The sequence below is a fragment of the Suncus etruscus genome, chromosome 15, assembly GCF_024139225.1.
Source record: "Suncus etruscus isolate mSunEtr1 chromosome 15, mSunEtr1.pri.cur, whole genome shotgun sequence".
In the NCBI taxonomy this organism is placed as follows: domain Eukaryota; kingdom Metazoa; phylum Chordata; class Mammalia; order Eulipotyphla; family Soricidae; genus Suncus; species Suncus etruscus.
The window spans coordinates 58467510-58478975 of NC_064862.1; the positions used below are offsets into that span (position 1 = coordinate 58467510).

At 48.2% G+C, this 11466-nt stretch overlaps 1 non-coding gene across 1 annotated transcript; it reads left to right on the forward strand.

Annotated features, from left to right (window-relative positions):
- Positions 1-1581: 1581 nt before the first annotated feature.
- LOC126031845 (U6 spliceosomal RNA) lies at positions 1582-1693 on the forward strand. Its single transcript, XR_007503661.1, has one exon. It is a non-coding gene; the product is annotated as a U6 spliceosomal RNA (small nuclear RNA).
- The last annotated feature ends 9773 nt before the right edge of the window (positions 1694-11466 follow it).

The following is an 11466-nucleotide window of genomic DNA, read 5'->3' on the forward strand; positions in this document are numbered from 1 at the left end:
GAAATTTGTTGAACGAAACATTTAGCAAATATAGAGCTATTTCTTGACACCTGCCTGTGTTTGCCTGTGTGAGGGCTGGAGAGATGGTCGCAGGGGTCCTCAAACTTTTTAAACGGGGCCAGTTCACTGTCCCTCAGACCATTGGAGGGTCTGACTATAGTAAAAACAAAACTTATGACCGAATTCTTTTTTTTTTTTTTGGTTTTTGGGCCACACCCGGTGACGCTCAGGGGTTACTCCAGGCTATGTGCTCAGAAATCGCCCCTGGCTTGGGGGGACCATATGGGACGCCGGGGGATCGAACCGCGGTCCTTCCTTGGCTAGCGCTTGCAAGGCAGACACCTTACCTCCAGCGCCACATACCCGGCCCCATGACCGAATTCTTATGCACACTGCATATATCTTATTTTGCAATGAAGAAACAAAACAGATACAAATACAGTATGTGGCCCGCGGGCCATAGTTTGAGGACCACTGGTAGGAATTAAGACAACCCAGGTTCAATCCCTAGCACCACATATGACCCCCCCTGAGCCAGGAGTAAACCCTAAGCTTAGGTGGGTGTAGCCCCCAAACTGAAATCACACATGTAGGAGAACGCAGCAGAGCTCGATGGCAGAGGGACCAGCCTGCAAGTGAGGCCAGTAAGACCTTGAATTCAGTCTCCAGCGCTGCCTCATAAGCCCAAGTATGATGCCAGTGTCTCTGCTGTTTGGGGTCCCAGTGCCAAACTCTCTGGTGCACCATGACTGAGAAGAAATGACATCAAGTCCATGTGTGACCAATCAGGATGGGGTAGGGAAAATATAGGGAAAAAGAATAAAACCAGTACTGTTCTTGGCTACCATCTGGAAGGTACGATTGTGGACAGAAAAATTACACCCAAAAATCCTCTAAAAAAAGGTATGAATGACAGGCTGGAGAGATAGCACAGGGAGTTTGTCTTGCATGTGGCCAACTCAGGTTAGATTCTGGGCAGCCATTATGGTCCGCAGAGCCCACCAGGAGTGATTTCTGAGTGCAGAGCCAGGAATAACCTTTAAGCACTGTCCAGTGTGGTGCAAAAAGAAACAAAACTCCCCAAAACTGTGTGGATGAGGGTATGGCGGCATCGGGAAGTTGGCCCAAAGGGCTAGAGCATAAGCTTTGCATGTGGGAGCCTTGAGTTTGATCTTAAATAAGTCAGTAAACACATAATCAAAGATGAAGCATGCCCATGGGAAACACAGCTTCTCTTTCCATTTCACACATTTTCTAGTGCTCCAGTTTTTATTATGTTCATGTTCTCAGGACCAAGCCCATAACAGGCATCCAATAAATATGACTTCAGTGAATCGGATCCAAGCCAATTAGATTACGAATCTACCACTTTTCTTGGAACTAGAAGATACAAACATTCATTTTTAGGGGCCAGAGGCATAAGGCTAGCCTGGGTTCCATTCCCATTATCTCATATGGTCCATTAAGATCCACCAGGAGTGATCTCTGAGCACAGAGGCAGGAGTAAGTCCTCAGCAGTGCTGGGTGTGACCCAAAAGCCAAAAGCTGAAACCAAACATGAATTTTTATACAAAAATGGGAGAGCTCACTTTGGCAGCACATATACTAAAACTGGAATGATGGAATGACACAGAGATTAGCATGGTCCCTGCACAAACATGACGCACAAATTCATGAAATGTTTCTTATTTTTTGTTACTAAAGTATTTCATGGTAATTTAATTAAAGCATTTATTTATTAAAAATAGGGCTGGACGGGGCCGGAGAGGTGGCGCTAGAGGTAAGGTGCCTGCCTTGCAAGTGCTAGCCAAGGAAGGACCGTGGTTCCATCCCCTGGTGTCCCATATGGTCCCCCCCAAGCCAGGGGCAATTTCTGGGCGCTTAGCCAGGAGTAACCCCTGAGCATCAAATGGGTGTGGCCCAAAAAAAACAAACCAAAAAAAAAAAAAAATAGGGCTGGAGAGATAGTTCAGTGGTAATGCTCATGCAGCCAATTCAGGACTGACGATGGTTCGGCATCCCATATGGTCCCCGTGCCTGCCCGGAGTGATTTCTGAGTGCAGAGCCAGAAGTAACCCTTGAGTGCCACAGAGTGTAACCCAAAAACCAAATAAATAAATAAAACCATCAAAAAATGGGAGAGAATAACCGAATAACAAGAGATCATAAGTTACTAAGAGTGTATGGTACTTGTACAAATTTGTGCACATCGAAACACCCAAAGTTATAAATTAGTAGAAAAGAAACTCAAAAGAAAGTGGAAGTAGATACAGGAACTACACAGAGGGTAAGGCTATTTTGCATGCGCCAGACCTGGGATTCCTCATCAAAGTCTCATAAGGTCCTTCTGAGCACCATGAGGAGTAGCCCCTGAGCACTGCTAAGTGTAGCCCAAAATTTAAAAAACAAACAAACAAACAAGCAAAAAAGGCACCATGTCTGTTTCCCAAGGTTGGCCACAAACCCTACAGGGGTCCTTCCTGAGCACAGAGCCAGGAATGGTCCCTGAGCTCTGCAGAGTGGGGCCCAAAAGCCAAAAAACAAATAAAATAAAATAGAATAAATGAAAAACCATTCTAATACTATATAAAAAAAGTAAAGAACTGTCATGTTATCGATTTTTTTTTTTTTTTTTTTTTTTGGTTTTTGGGCCACACCCAGCGGTGCTCAGGAGTTACTCCTGGCTGTCTGCTCAGAAATAGCTCCTGGCAGGCACGGGGGACCATATGGGACACCGGGATTCGAACCAACCACCTTTGGTCCTGGATCGGCTGCTTGCAAGGCAAACGCCGCTGTGCTATCTCTCCGGGCCCCATGTTATCGATTTTATGGTTACACCCAACCACAGGCCAGAGGGGTCCGGTGGCCAATGCCACCCCAATCCCTGGCACTAAGCAGGGTTCCTCAGCACCATCAGGAGTGATCCCGAAGTACAACAGTGTGTGGCCAATAACCCCCAAATAGAAAAGAATGAAAAATGGGGCCTGAGTGATACACAGTAGGGAGGGTGTTTGCCTTGCACACAGCTAACCCAAGTTCAATTCCCAGCATCCCATAGGGTCCCCTGAGTGCAGAGCAAGGAGTAACACCTGAGCACTGCTGGATGTGGCCCTCCCCCCAAAAAAGGTGAGGCTCCAATGATACTCAGTGAGGACTGGGAGCAAACCCAGGGCTCTCACACACAGAATCAATGCTCGAGCCATTAGAACTATCTGCCAGGCCATGAGATCTCATGTATTTAAACCCCGTCACTGACTTGACAACAGAAAGATCCACACACTTGCTCCCCCCAGTGCTGAAAAACAAGAGCAGGATTAGTAATCAGAGGGGTTTTTCTTCCCATTCAAGAAAGCCTTTGCTATGTGGGAGGGCTCCTGGGAATGTTTCTCCCTCCTAGATTCTCTGGGTCTCTACCTGCAAGATGCACTGGTGTCAGGGCTCAGAGAAGCCTTCTCTGAACTCCAAGTGTGTCTCAGGGACCCCGTAGCTGTGCCCACTCCCTCCACCTTTAACTGGCATCAAAATGGACTGAGCTGAAGCTCTTTGGCCTAAGTCTCCAGTGAGCACCTTGGCACGGGTTCGAGTGGCCACTCTTGCTCACAGCTCTGCAAGTATCCCATGACCATGTGAAACTCAAGCTGCAAACTCACACTGGTTCACGCTGGCAGGAGACAGACATCTAGGAGTTGTTTACAAGAAATATGGGCCATTCTGAGTACATCCACGTAAGTGCCTGGTGGCTTGGTCTATTGTGCCTGAATTCAACTCTTTTTTTGTTTTGTTTTGGTTTTGGTTTTTGGGCCACATCCGGCTGTGCTCAGGGGTTACTCCTGGCTGTCTGCTCAGAAATAGCTCCTGGCAGGCACGGGGGACCATATGGGATGCAGGCGATTCGAACCAACCACCTTTGGTCCTGGATCGCCTGTTTGCAAGGCAAACGCCGCTGTGCTATCTCTCCAGTCCCCTGAATTCAACTCTTAGTAGTGGTACATTTAACTCAACCATGGAAGAACACTGAGGGACCATAGGAGAAATGCTGATGAAACATTAAAGGAGAAACCACATTCAGAGGCAAGATCAAAAGGTATCCCATATCCCCGGGGCCAGAGAGAGAGTACCCTGGGGAGAGTGGAGAGAGCAGGTTTGATATGATCTCTGGCATCTCATATGGTCCCCACAAGCATTGCCAAGAGCGATTCCAGAGTGCAGACCCAGGAGTGACCCCAGAACATGGGTGTGACCTCCTTAAAAATACAAACAAAAAGTTCAAAAAAGGTATCTCTAATCAAGAAGACAACCTGAAGGCCAGAGAGATAGTACAGTTGTGAGGGAACTTGCTGTGCCAATTGGGGAGCTGCGTTCAAGTTGGGTTCGGCATCCTATAGGGCCCACCAATGCCTCTAAGAATGATCCCTGAACAGGAATAAGTACTGAGCACCACCAGGTATGGTCCCAAAAGAACAACAAAGACAGCTGAAACAGTGGAAAAGAGGGACAGTTGAGGGACAGGAATGAACAGGAAGCAGCCACCTAGAGAGAAGTCAGTGAGCCGCAATTGTGAAATTGCAATACAGAGGAGACAAGTTTTGCCGGCAGGGCATTGCTTCCAGGGCATCTGCTAAAATAGGTTCTGCCTAGTCAAAAGCAGTTTCTACTTAGCTCAGGGCCTGATTGTCAAGAGCTCAAAAAGGGACTTGTTGCTAATAGGAGCTACCCCAACAGTATCTGGTGGGAGAGGGGGTTCCCAGGGGCTCCCAGAGGTAAGTGGCCTTGTAGTGTGGGCCTCCCACCTCCGTTTGATGCTCTGGCCCCCAAAACAGTGCCTCTAAGGCAGAGATAGTGGGAGGCAGGTGGTGAGGCAAGGCTAGAGGCTTGACTCAGGGTCTCTTGCATACAAGGTATACACCCCTAGCTGATCTAGGCCCTTCACCCCTGCTCCAAAAATTTGCGTCAAAGCCACACCTATTCCTTAACCTGCTCTCTCAAGATTCCTCAGTATAAGGATGGATCAGAGAATAAACACGCCCACCATGTGGTATTAGAATACATAAATAAATCAAGGCATGTCATCAATATTTCATTAAGAACACCACCCGTCTGCCGGGGCGGAGAACACTTGGCAGATTCCAAATCTTCTCAGTGTTGTCTGTCTCCCTGCTCACGTTCCCAGGAATCAGTTCTATTTTCAACCCCACTTCTCTGAACATTTAAATCGACAAGTGGATACTGAGTCCATGACAAGCCACAGTGGCGTAGAAAACTCAAAGGGCAAAAAATGGGGCCAGAGAGATGTTTGTTACAAGGGGGATGGCACTTGCCTTGCATGCTCACTTGGGTTTGATCCCTGACATCCCATAGTGTCCCCTGAGCACCACTAAGAGTGATTTTTGAGCACAGGGCCAGAACTAAGCCCTGAGCAGAGCACTTCAGGGTATGGTCCAAAAAATAAAAAATAAACAAATAAAGAGAAGAAAACTATGAGTACCATATCAAAGCATTCAGGGTGGAAAGCTGGGATATTTTCGGAATGGGGGTGGACTAACACCCCTCCCCTGCCACACACACCACCAGGAAACCCAGCAGCCCCTGCTCATACTTGCCAGCTTCCTGGCAGAAAATAAGCCTAGCTCCTTTACTTAGCTCTAAAAAGAAAGTCACCAACTCTTCCCAGGTAGTCTGGTCCAATGATTGGGGAGATTCCCCTTTTCTGCATGAACTACAATAGCCCCACGCTACACGCTACACTCCCTGACAAACAGCTCCAAGTCTTACTTAACCATATCAAGCTACGAAGCCATCAAATTTGTTTTGTATCTATAGATTCTGGTCTGTGTAGGAGACACCTCAAAATTTCATAGTATGGGGCCGGAGAGATAGCATGCCTTTCATGCAGAAGGATGGTGGTTTGAATCCCAGCATCCCATATGGTCCCCATGCCTGCCAGGGGCGATTTTCTGAGCATAGAGCCAGGAGTAACCCCTGAGCGCTGCAAGGTGTGACTCCCCCCCCAAAAAAAAATTTCATAGTAGTGTCAGCCCAGTAGGATCTGAGGAAATCTGACGGGCAAGTTCCAAGGTATCTCCCAAGCCCATTGAGCCTAAACAAAAACACAGAAGGCTCCACTAGCTCCAGCCACAGCCCCTCAGACACTGACTTCACGAACATCAAGGAGACAGAACATTCCTTTCAAATGGACCCTTGCTGATCTAAGTTTTGATCATTCTATTTGCTTTGGTGTTATAATGGACAATATAAAGTAAATTTGTTTGTGCCTGGCAGGCTAGGGTGGTTGGTGGGTGATTGGGGATACTGGTGGAGAGGTCATACTGTTGGCACATTGAATGCCTGAAACTGACACTGTACTATGAACAATTAAGTAAATCATGGTGTTACAGCTAAAAACAAATAAACAAAAAACCTTTTTTGTTTGTTTGTTTTTGTTTTATTGGGCCACACCTGGTGGTGCTCAGGGATTACTCCTGGCTCTGCACTCAGAAATTACTCATGCAAACTCAGGGGACCATATGGGATGCAAGGGATCAAACCTGGGTCAGCCACATGCAAGGAAAGCACCTTACGCACTGTGCTATCACTCTGGTCCTAAAAATTTTTTTTAAACCAGGGACAAATCCAGCTCTACCTTAGTGGACAAAGTAAACCAGACAGCAAATGTTCTTAAAGACCATCTCTAGATGCTTCTCTAGTGCTTCTAGATGCTAGAAGCACCGTTAATGATGTGCTGAGCCAGGAGTCAACTACTGCAACCATATGATTCCCCAAGAATTGCTGTGCTCAGCTCTGGCACTGCTGCACCAGTCCTGGTCACGTCTGTCACTGCGAAGCCTAAATAACATCACATTCATGAGCCCTTGCATTGAACCTCAGGCTCAGCTGGCCAAACATCCCAGCGCCTCCACAACCAAGGAAAACAAGAACCTCTAGTGCCCAGGTGGCAGGAAAACATGAGGGCATAATGACACATGGGACTTGACACCACTTGGAGTTTGCTGTTTGTTGGTCACATGACTGCACTGTACTGAGCTGTCACACACATGGCCACAGCCAGGCAACCGGGTCTGTGTGGTCAAGATTTGAAATGCGAGAGAATCCCGAAGGGAAACAGTTAAACATATTTTACAACCACAGTTAGTAAAAACTCGAAGAAGGGGTGGTGATGAAGCCCCTCCCCACAGGAGATAAAAATCCAGGCCCAGCCAGCAAAGCCAGTTGGAGGAACACTGAGAAGAGTGGAAAACATAGTGAGAGAAAACACAAGTGGAAGTTGGAACTCAACAGGGGAAGGAAACGGCGGCACTGACAGGCAGCAGTTAGGGAGGAGAAGGGCGGGGGTTGGGGGTTGGAGAGAGGAGAGCACAGGGTTGAAGGTGCTTGTCTGGCATGCTGAGATCTGGGTTCAATTCTCCATACCCCACAGGGTCTGTGCATGGTCAGGTGTGGTGCAAAAGCCAAAGTAAGGAAATAAAAAGGAAGGAAAAGAGGAAGGAAGGAGGGAGTGGGGAAAGGAGAGAGAGAGAGAAAGAGAGAGGGGGGGGGAGGAAAAAGAGACAGACATAGAGACAGAGAGAGATAGAAGAAAAATGTCTGCCATAGAGGCAGGCAAGGGGGAAGGCAGGGAGAGAGAGGGTGAGAGGGCAACTGGGGACATTGTTGGTGGGAAATGTGTCGTGGTAAAGGGTGTTGGATACTGTATGACTGAAATTCAATCGAGAGAGAGAGAGAGAGAGAGAGAGAGAGAGACTGCATTTCCGGGTGAGCCTCAGAGTACTGAAGTGGAAAGAGAAAGTGTTGATGCCCTTGAGGAGGCAACTGGGCAGGGGATGCGCCGGGCAGGTGTGGGCAGCACTGTGGGGCAGGGGATGCAGCAGGCAGGTGTGAGCAGTGCTGTTTCCTAAGGACCAAGAGTTCAGGCCCTTGCACAGTGAACTGAAAAGAGCCTGGCCTCTCTAAGAGAGAGGCCTTTTCCCAGTGTATAGCAACAGAGGCAGGCAGGCCAGTGAGGGAATCACCAGAAACTAGCAAAGCCAGGGAAAGAAAGCCTTGCTGAGAATTTCTGCAGAACGTTTACATGCTGGTCATCAAAACAAAGCCCAGTCTAGGGCTGGAGAGAGAGATGCCAGTGCTGGACACTCATGATGTGTATGTGGGTGGGTGGGGGATTAGATCATCCCAGGGGTCTGGTCTGAGAAGACCCTGAGGATCCTATTTTTACTTGGGGCTTTCAGTGCCTTTCCCAAGATACTTCAAAGCTGCAAATGCAGGAATGACAATTCCCACTGCCTGGGAAACCTGCCAATTCTAAAATAAAGTGTTTGTCAACATTTCTTTAAACTAGGAAAACAGCACGTAAAGACCCCTTCCTCCTCTCAAAAAGGCAAAGTTCATTACTCAAATACCATGGCCCAACTGTTCCTGGGGTCAGAATTCATCTCTGGGCCACAGAGATAGCACAGCAGGGAGGGCATTTGCCTTCATCCAGCCAACCTAGGTTTGATCTCTGGCATTCCATAGAATCCCCTGAGCCTGCCAGGAGTTTGACTCCTGAGCTCAGAGCCAGGAGTAACTCAGTTCTGGGTGTGGCCCAAAAACTTTCAAAAAGAAAAGGAAAAAGAGAAAAGAATTCATCTCTGCAGAAGAGGTCAGAGAGGTCATAGCAGATAGCAGACAGCTCAGGCTAGATCAAGTTGCAGACCACAGAGGTGTTTTCTTTTCTTTCCCTCTTCTCTCTCCGTCTCTCTCCTCTCTCTCTCTCTCTCTCTCTCTCTCTCTCTCTCTCTCTCTCTCTCTCTCTCTCTCTCTCTCTCTCTCTCTCTCTCTCTCTCTCTCCTCTCTCTCTCTCTCTCTCTCTCTCTCTCTCTCTCTCTCTCTCTCTCTCTCTCTCTCTCTCTCTCTCTCTCTCTCTCTCTCTCTCTCTCTCTCTCTCTCTCTCTCTCACCAACATCTACCCTTGCCACAGATGGTGAGAGCTGAATACAGCAGGCCCCCTCCCTTTAAGGACCCCATGCCTACAGGTTCTCTGCATTCCCCACCACTCCCAAGTGCCTTACACCTACCTGGAACTTCACACTTGACTTTCACCTGCCCTGTCTAGTCCTTAAAGTTTGGGAGCTCCTGCTTGCAGAATACAACCATGGTCGCCACCTTTCTGAAGTAAGAAAACCATATTTATGTATTTCCATTTGGGGGCCACAACAGCATGATCAAGCTCTGTGTTGGGTCACTCCTGGTCTTAGCTGATGGACCATGTGGTACTGGGACTCAAACCTGGGTCTCCAGCACACAAAGGATGCCTGATACACATACCTGCCCAGGAGCCATCAGTGTTCCAAGGACAAGTCCCACACTTTCAGGAGGAACATAACAATTCCTTCCCTTATCCACCATTCTGAAATCCAAGCCAAGTTCACTACTGTTTTGCTGTTGAGGCCGTGAGGGTGGGCAGAGGTGGAGGGGAGGGATTGCCCTACCAGGGGCCATACCCAGGACCCCCTTGAGCCACATTGCCAACCTAGAGATGAGTTTGCTGGTCATTTCTGTGACAACAGAACTTGACCTGCTCCCCCAAAAGGAAGCTAGTTCTGACCTACTAGGGATCTATTCAGAGTGAGATGCACACATTTATTTTACTACAGAAACAACACACAGGCTAGGGGCCGGAGAGATAGCATGGATGTAAGGCATTTGCCTTTCATGCAGGAGGTCATCAGTTCGAATCCCGGCGTCCCATATGGTCCCCCGTGCCTGCCAGGAGCAATTTCTGAGCCTGAAGCCAGGAGTAACTCCTGGGCACTGCTGGGTGTGACTCAAAACCAAACCAAAACAAAACAAAACAAAAAACAAACAAACGAAAAAAACAACAACACACATGCTGGTGTCACAACGGATAATATATCTGCCTATGAATCAGAAGATTCTAGGCTCAGTTCCTGGCTGGCTTTATGTGTTTCTTGGGCCAGAGAGATAAGGCAATGGGTAGGGGACCTGCCTGTCACACAGCCAACCGAGTTTCAATTCCCACCATAAGGTTCCCCAGCAGAGACAGGACTGAATCTTGAATGCGGAGCCAGAAGTAAGCCCTTAGCACCACTGGGTAGGGGTACCCCCCCAAAAAAGAAAGAAAATAAAAATAGAGTCTACTGGGGCCAGAGAGATTGCACAGCACACAAGGCACTCCTTGCCTTGCATGTGGCTGGCCCTGATTCAATTTCTGGCAACTCTTAGTGACCCCTGAGCATGGTCAGGAGTGATCCTTGAGACAGAGCCTGAGCACCATTAGTGTGGCCCCCAACAAACAAACCAAGCAACCAACACCAGCATGTTTCCAAGCTACTTCGGTGATCTGACCCCAACATGTGCATGCTGTTGCTTCTGACCCCGTAAATCTCTTTGAGCTCAGACACGGCCCCAAAGTGTGCATCTCTGAGGCAGCACCTGGGCCTTAGCCTGTTAAAGAAGATGTCTAGGCAGATGGGCACACGTTTGTAGTCTGGAATGGCTTGTACCAGGTCAATGGCCATGGCCTCTACCTACATTCAAGAGGCAGGAATTCACATTCACTGGCTCTACCCCTCCCCCTGGGGCCAGGATGGCAAAGCTGGGGAGGGTGGGGGGGACAACCGGGCACCTGGGGGCAACAGCAGAGTTGAGTTAGAGTTAGCACATGACCTTTCTAAGGGGTTAGTCTGGCTTTTGTTAAACAAGCAGATGCTTTTCTCAGTACTTAACAGATTCGCCACCCGTGACCAAGGCAGCTCTGATTCACTGCCTAACCATAACCCCAACTCTGCCAGGCAAGAGGAGGGTGACTGGAAGTCACTCAAATTATGGCCAAGTTCCCACTGCCTCCCCTTTTTCTTAGAAATACTACTCTGAGTTCCCAGGGAAGCAGGTCTGATCTTCTCTCCTCCCCCCATTTCCCTTACCTCCCCTTTCCCATCAGGAGGTCTAGCAAGAAAACTGAGAATGAAAGGGCAGGTCTAGGGGCTAGATCTATAATGCAGTATGGAAGCTGCACATAGTCAACCTGTGTTTGATCTTCAGCATCCCACATAATGTGTCTCCCCCACCCAACACACCATCAGGAGAAATTCCTGAGTGCAGAGGCAAGAGTAAGCACAGAGCATGGCCCAGTGTGGGCCCCAAACAAAAAAATAATGTAGAAAGGACAGATCTACTAGAACTGGGAACAAATGCCAGATAATTCCAAGTCTCCTGAGAATTGCCAAGAAACGAGTAATCAAGGTTTTATCAACAACTTTTTCAGTGTGGGATTTCTGTTTGACTTGGGCCATACGTGGTTGGGCTGACTCCTGGTTCTGTGCTCAGGGAACATTCAGGTGGGGTAGTGGGGATCAAACCAGGATCATCCATGTGCAAAGCAGGCAAATGTCTGAGGTACTATAGCTCCAGCCCCTACATGTGAGATTTTTTTATGCATGGGATGGAAAT